The sequence below is a fragment of the Dermacentor silvarum genome, chromosome 5, assembly GCF_013339745.2.
Source record: "Dermacentor silvarum isolate Dsil-2018 chromosome 5, BIME_Dsil_1.4, whole genome shotgun sequence".
In the NCBI taxonomy this organism is placed as follows: Eukaryota; Metazoa; Arthropoda; class Arachnida; order Ixodida; family Ixodidae; genus Dermacentor; species Dermacentor silvarum.
The window spans coordinates 32,406,558-32,414,480 of NC_051158.1; the positions used below are offsets into that span (position 1 = coordinate 32,406,558).

Sequence of the window (7,923 nt, forward strand, 5' to 3'; positions counted from 1 at the left end):
GCATAATCGAGAAAATAACTGCAGAAGTTTGCAATTAATGCAATAATTATACTGTGTCAGCCTTCCAAAACCCCCGTAAGTCTTCCAAATCTAAAACCTCTTCAGCTTCCCTTTAGGCGTCCTCCAAGTTCTTTGTACCAGCTTTGTAGGCATCATCCCGTATACATACTTTTGTTTGGTTTAGAAACGGGTAAGTCGCAGAGGCAGTGTATAGGTAATAGCCTAGCATGCGATTGCTCGGACAACAGTACTCACTACGCTATGGTGTTTGCCGTCGCTGTTTTCTTAGCTGCATTGCGCGACTTGGCGCTGGTTGTCGTGTCGGTCAATGCTCCCAGAGATTCTTAACCTTAATTTAGACAGCTATACATGTACGCATACTTCGCCTGCGGCGAACGCAAGCTAAAGCTGGCAAAGGAATGTTATTTTATGCTCTTTGCAGGCATGCAAGTTCTGTTCCTCTCTTTTTTTTTTCAGACTCACGCCAGATCAGCAACAATGAAAATTATTGTGTCCTCTCTGCTTCTTGTAGCCATGAACTCGGTAATCTCTAACGGCCAAAGTAAGTACAGCTTGTTATTTGTCGAAAGCTTAAAATTCAGTCCCTGCATTGACAAACTCGCAAGTTGTACGCCTCTGTAATGTTGTACGCAAATATGTTATTCATAAATGAACTTTCACTGTCCCCGACCAGCGTTCTGGTACACCTGTACACATCGTCTAATGGAAATGAATCTCCGAGTTGGCTGGCAGTGGAAATAATTGTGCATCTTGATGACGTCATGGTTAGGGCAAGTCACCTATTATGACTTAACGATGCAAGTACGTACAGTGCGAGCAGACGCAGACAGCAAGAAACGAGACAGGATAGTGGGCGAATAACAACTGAATAATTATTTCGATGCATTACTGGATAAATACAGCAAGCATAACGATATAACCAGATGAAAGAAGTCAATGACATCAACAAGGGATAAAGTAATGCGGAAAAGACGAGCCAATATAAGGAAAATAGAGCGGAGAGAATTACATCTCTTTTTTTCTTCTTCTCGGGTGTACACGGCCTGTGGAAGAAAGATCATTTTTATAGGAGATGGATACGAAAGGGTTCATCCTGCGTTTGAATCTCGTAGGCTGCGTCTAATGTCTTTACAATGAACTTGCAATGTCCTACCAATGATCCCAAATAGACGTGTCAGCTGCGTTTGCATTATTTCTATCGATATTGAGAACCATATGGACACTCACTACTGCTAGTCACCACTGTGTATGCGTACACTCATGCTGGGTAAGTTTCTGAAGATTCATTACTGAAAACAGCTCACATTAGTCTACCAAACAGGAGATTAAATACATGGCACAAGTGCTAACTACAAACCAAGTTAGCCGGCAGTCGCCATGGCCGCCTTTTTCGTATGATGGTATTTCATGGTGTCTTCTCTTTCGTATTGTTACAATCTGGTTAACTGGTAATTTCCTTCTGAATCTAGTTTGCATGTATAAAATACGTTTAATTCTGGGGTTTCATGCGCTAAAACCACGATTTCATAATGAGGCACGCCGTTGTGGGGGACTCTGGAATAATATTGACCATCAGAGGTTTTTTTCAATGTGCATCCAATTCTCGGTACGAATCTTTCATTTACGCACATTATATGAAATATTTTCTTGTTCAGGATGGTGCAGACGTACAAGAGAATATCATCTGGATTTCGAAAGTGTGGTGTGTGGCCATTTCCCCGCGTTGTTCTGGATGACTCCGAGTTTGACGAGCCGCCGTCCACCAGCGTAACAGGAGACAATGTGGAAAACGACGAAGACACTAATGATGACGTAGCCTGGTCGAGTAAAACCATGAACAACGAGAAAATTATTCTGAGAGGCGTTATACTTTGCATGAGATTTCTCCAGTGCCGAAATTAGGAAACACCAAGACAAGCAACTGTGAAGCTGGCACAGTTCTAACAGAATCTAACTTCATCGCTCCTGTGGGGACCCCTTTGGTCCCCCTTCTCCAGTTCACGCGCGCATTGGGCCATTCGTCCGTGCGGTCGCTGGGGACACCCTGTTCCAGCCTCATAGTGGACAGCGTACATTCCTCGCGGCCGCTGGCGCCGGCGCGGCGCGGAGCCTGCTGCTTGCGCGCGCGTCTCACGTTACGCCGTGCGCCGCGCGTACGAACAGTGCCGGAGGAGCGGGCCCCTCTCGCCCTCTCCCCGGCATCTCTCTCTCTCTCTTTCAGCAACCAAGATATACGCGGGCGCTTTCGCCCGACAGGGACTGACTTGCGGTGCTCTTGGCTGTCGGACGTGAGGACCCGCTTGGCCCCGCGCCCCTCTGAGCAAGGCGGCCCCCTTTTGCGTGGCGAGCCTGGCTTGGAAGAGCCTGTGTGGCGGAGCAGACTTCCCGGGAGCGGTCACCCGTAGTCTGCGGCGGCCACCCTAGTACTGTAACCCCTGTCCTGTACGCTAATTTTGTACCTTACAGGGAATAAACCCCCATTCGTTTGTGCCACGGCTGGAGTCGTCTTTACGCCTTGCCGGTGAGTCAGCGAACCCGCCGCGGCGCCCTTTTGTGTGCGCTGCGGAGTGGGGACGAGCTACGTGTCTCCTTTTTAGACCTTAGCTAGTCGGGACTGCGGGCACGGTAGCCCGAAGCCCCACACTCCACAAAGCCAAGTTGAGCATGATGAAAGCCGTGAAACACCTGCGCTGCTCTGCATCTAGAGAACAAAAAGATTCGCAGAAGTCTCGTGAGGATATATCTAGCTTACATTCGTTGAATGAGCCAGTAATGCGCAAACGTCCAAGAAAGTGCAACAGCACAAAGAAAGACTGGCGGTGCTTGACCTGCAAACGCCAGGCTCTGCTTGGGTTCAGAGCGTGTAGTGTAAAGAGTGGGTTCATGAAGACGGCGTGGCTGCTCACGGAGCTAATTTCAAGGGGTTCTCAGGCAAGAACTGAACTACATAATTTTTTTTTTTTTTTTTTTTTGAGGCGGCCTCGTTTTGCTCCACGCAGCGTCTTATTTTGCCCCGCAGATTGGGGCAAAATGAAACATTTCTGACATTTCTTGTTTCTTTTTTCTTAAACTTTTGAACTGTGGGAACATAGCCATGTTTATGTACCACATACCTTGTACCCAAAAGAATGTTCCTGTTTTGTTATTTTATGTTATTGAATAAATATAAAACTTTGCGGTATTTGCAAATTACTGCCGCAATTTGCCCCGCTTACCCTATACGGATACGAGCCTGAGACAGGGTGACACCGTTTGTCATTCACCCTGCCACCGTAGTTCGCTGGGGCTCACTGCTTATTAGTATTTAATTGAGCCCGTCGTGCTGGGCTCTGCTGCTTTGCGCGATGTAAGATTTCTTTTCGTTTGTAACCGTCTCACTTGTTGCGTTTATTTTGTAGGTTGTTTTTAGGTAGAGGAGCAGACAGCTTAAGCCGTGGGGGCGCAGATGAAGCACAATGCTTTAATAACCGGCAGACCCCTCACACGACGATCCTAGTACAGGATTAATGATTGGTGTGCCGGCGGACCATACTCGAAACCACTCGGTGGCGATTCGGTTGTAAATGTTTGGGGCGGGTCACCGAGGGATAGAAAACGTGGTCCCGTTGCCCCGACCAAGCGTTCTGGACTGAACTTGAGATGCTATATGCACCATCGGCTCTGCCGATACAGAGTGGCCCTATGGGTGCCAGTTGCAACTTGCATGTCCATGTATATATCTTGCAACAAGTTGTAAATAGAATTTGTCTTCAAGGTTCATATGTGTCTGCTTCAATCCATCAGAAGCATCCAGCGAACCCTTCCCCGCTAACCTTAGCGGCAGTGCTCCTTAACTGCGCCGACCGTCTCCGGCGGTGCGTCTCGGACGCCCAACTGGAAAAGCGATACGAGAAGAACTTGGACATTACTGGGGTGATTATTAGCTTGTTTGCTTGGCGGCATCTGGTAACTCTGGCCACGGTGGGCCTGGGGAAAGCGAACCGATAACAGTTATGAGAGAGACGAGAATTACATTGGTGAGCTTTCCCTTGAACGGTTAGCAATGGTTCCTCGAAGACCGCTGCAGTATGCCACGGGATGTAAAATTGCCACCAAAATAGGGAGCTTTCGTGCGCATGCCTACGCCGTGTAGCTTGGCATGTGGGCTTGAGCGTATCTACGTATAAAGGCCTTCCCTACGCCAAAAGAAATTATCAAAGAACAGTCGGCAGAGCAACATCGTCTACGTGCCGAAATGGCACGGCATCGTTACGCTGGTAATATATGTGAGGAACAATAGCAACGAATTGACCATATGAGGTAGTTTACCTCAACGCCGCGAATCGAAACATAAGCCGTCATTTTCGACTGCTGCTGCTAACATGTACTTCGAAAAGCATTTCGTTAATGATAACCTTGCTACGGTGTGCAGCGTTTAGGATTGCATGTGGTTCCGGTTGGACGTAATTCTTCCTGCCTGATTGGATATTCTCTATCGATAACCTATGAAGAGTAAAGAACAGATCGAATGCAATGTTGGAGTCTGAATATCGCGAAGCTTGTCTGGTGTATCCTGGTGAAATCTGTAGCGGATGACACAGCCGCACCGGCTTCAGATATAGCTGTCTCTGCAGTGACAATGAAGGCAGTGTATAAGGTCTGTCGAGAGGTCTATGTCGAGTAGTGTATGCACAAAGAAGTACAACACAAATGGAAGTTCATATAATGCGTTTATGTTGCTTAAGACACTCCGTGACATACTCAGTAGCCCTAGTTGTCAATTCGGGCTCATACCCAGTGGCAAGAGAGAGATAAATTTATTCGTAGAAAGGCAGAGAGGTCAGCCTGAGCTGTAACTTCCTCGGCTAAGGAATACCGTAGCCAGAAAAAAAAATATATTTCTGTTCGGCAACATTCCCAATGGCAAAATACCAGTGCGCCAAGTTGTCTACTCGCCAAGACAGCAGCCCCGCTAATGTATGGGTTAGCGGCACAGAAATCCTTCGCTTTAATAAATTGACCTAATTGACTGTTCCACTAAAATTTTGCCAGCTGTTTGCCTAATGAGATAACTATCTTCGATGGATTCCGCATAAATTTACTGTCTCCATTTATAGGTGATCATTCTAAAGTATCGATAAAAGACCAGGGCTACATGGAACATGTGAGCAAGGTAAGCTACTGGCAGATAATACTTCTACAATTTTTCTTCGGAGGTAAATCTGCACCCCGAACAAAGTTTAAAGGTTCGCTTGTTTTATAAAAACATAAACAGCGTGACTTCGGTAAACTGGGCATACTAGTTTACCGAAGTAGACCGAACTAGGCCTACCTACCCACCCACCCACCTACCTACCTACCTTCAGAAAAGTGCCTGGATAGATGCAAAAAAGGCTTCGCATTAAAAACTATCATGGAGTACAGAAGGGTGGTCTAATTGGACCATACAGTGCTATACGTAGGAAGTAGAGTCCAGCTGCACACCCGAGAGCTTTAGATATTAGGCGCTCGCCGCTGGAGCTCTGTACGTAGTTCAAAAAGTTGCTGCATACGCAAGTAAATGTGCATACGCATGCAGTGTCCGTGTGGCTGCACGTATACATGTAAAATTGCTGAACACCGTTCTCATTCGTGGTAACACGCTGTTTACAAGAAACGTGGCACTTTTCGTTTTCATTATTGAAATTACTGACGGATGTATGCCCGTGTTGCAACTCCTATTGATCGCGGTAGCACCTCCAACGAATGCATCACAACGGCTGTGTGCGCGTTATCGTAGCAATTATTTCGTCATTTTTTTTTTTCGCGATGCGTTTAAACGGCTCCACGTTTGGTGTCAGCTAGGAGGCGCCCAAATCGATATTTTGCGGGTTTCGCGTCTGAACTCTTTGGCCAAGATCAATTTTAGCATATATTTTTATAGGTACGCTCGCACAGTTCTTCTACAGCGAAGCTATTAGGATGAGCTCCATAACGGATCTTTCGGGGCGGCGCCGTCTGCCACAACATTTCATCACAAGAATCGTCAGTTTCGCCCGAAAGTCGAAGGATTAATCAGTAACAAGATTTAGGGCTGCGCATCGACTCCTGGAGCCTGGAACGGTGTTCTAACTATACGTGGGTGCGCCATGTTCGCGTTTCACAGCACGCAAGGATGTATAGACGTAAGACGCAAAGCCGCAGATATAAAACGCATCGCTAGATCTCAGCTGCAGTGAAGTGTTCGGCCATGCCCGGGTACTGAGAAGGAATTGCAAAAAATATGTGGTTAACCGTGTCCAAAATTTCCGGTACATATTGAGCAGTGGAAAAACAGACCCCTTCGAATCCCGAAAGGTCCGAGATCTCCCTATGCCGGTTTATTGTCTTTGATGCATCAGTTGCTCTGACTGGTTCGCTAAGCATTCGCTAAGCATTTTGTAGTTGTGCCAGTGGCGCACCGACGGGGGGGGGGGGGGGGGGGGATATTCGGGGTTGTAACCCCCCCCCCCCCTGAGGCCCCCCTTTTGTTTCACCCCTTTTCTTTCCTTACGCATTTGAGTGCTGCAACTAGATGTAGCCGCGCAATCGTCTGCACACTCGCAAAAAGCGAACTTTTTTTGACAATTTCCCGTGAAAATATCGAAATTAGTGCTGTTTAGATGGCTATTGGCAAACTGTAAACCCCCCCCCCCCCCCCCCCCCCCTGGCACTAGATCCTGGGTGCGCTACTGAGTTGTGCTCGTTTTACTTGCACAGGAGGTCCCGCCAATGGTGATTATCCCTTGGTACCTCCTTCTGTATATGCACAGCTATGTACCATTTCTAATGTATATACTAAACTTGAATTGAAGTGAATTTTCTTTTTGTGTTTATCTCCGGGTTAACGACGAGTAACACGCCGCCAGGAAACACCGGCAGAAACGCTGAATGTTGACCACTGTTGAGAGCGCGTTGGGCACACCGCGAAGCAGTAAGAAGTACAAATTGCTGACACTGAGGGTGTTGTGGGATGATGCGACCATTGCAAGCAATCCATGAAGCTCGCGTTGCAGCAAGTCGCAGCACTTGACCGATGCCCAGGCCGTCATCGCATGTGCCTGTCACCGCTAGAGACCTCCTGGCGATGTGAAGCCACTTAGCGGAATCTCGGACCATACTTGCAGTTTTAATAACGTGAAGTGGAGTCAGAACTTTTAAGTAAATTTCTCGGTGCATCCTATTCTAGCGCTGCAGAAAAAAACAGCCCCGCACAGCGACTGCTGAAATCGCTCAGCTCAACGGCCGTCATTTCGCAAAACATCTGACACTTTCGCCAGCAACAGAATCTGGCGAGAGCGCTCCGCACGCAAGCAATCCATGCCTACACGCGCAGACACGAAACGTGGCGGACACGTTTCGTGCTTGCGCACTCTTGTTACGCAACCGACATGCGAGCTCCAATCTTTTGAGCACGTGAAACTAAACTTTCCTAATGTTGGTTTTACAAAGAGAAAAAAAAAACTCAGAAATTACTTTCGGTTTCAAAAGGAGCTCTTTGACGCTTCCGATATAGTGCCAAACCCAGGTGGAAAAACCGCTTCACTTAGCATTCTTCTTTTTTTTTTTTCAGTTGCTTAACATGTCAGCAATACTCTTCATAAAGAGGGCTGTCAATGGTCCAATACAGAATAATAAACGTATCTGTTGGACCTCCAAAAGACAAGGCTTCATGTCAGTTGGATATCATCATATCTTAAAGTTTTATGACAAGGTGAGTTCTAACGAAGTTTGATTCGATTGCATTATGAAATCCCGGGCTGTAATGATAACGTTAATGAACTTTCCTTCACTTAGAAAAAAACGTGTATCTTAAATTTGATGTCAAATCATCACTGCAAAAATTATTCTTTAGGCCACAAATTGAGGGTCACACACTTGAGGGACGCGCCAGGCCTTTCAGCG

At 47.0% G+C, this 7,923-nt stretch overlaps 1 long non-coding RNA gene across 1 annotated transcript; it reads left to right on the plus strand.

Annotated features, from left to right (window-relative positions):
• The first annotated feature begins 477 nt into the window (after nucleotides 1–477).
• LOC125945395 (uncharacterized) lies at nucleotides 478–7,685 on the plus strand. The gene is made up of 3 exons (XR_007466872.1): nucleotides 478–562; nucleotides 5,118–5,173; nucleotides 7,592–7,685. It is a non-coding gene; the product is annotated as an uncharacterized LOC125945395 (long non-coding RNA).
• Nucleotides 7,686–7,923: the final 238 nt, after the last annotated feature.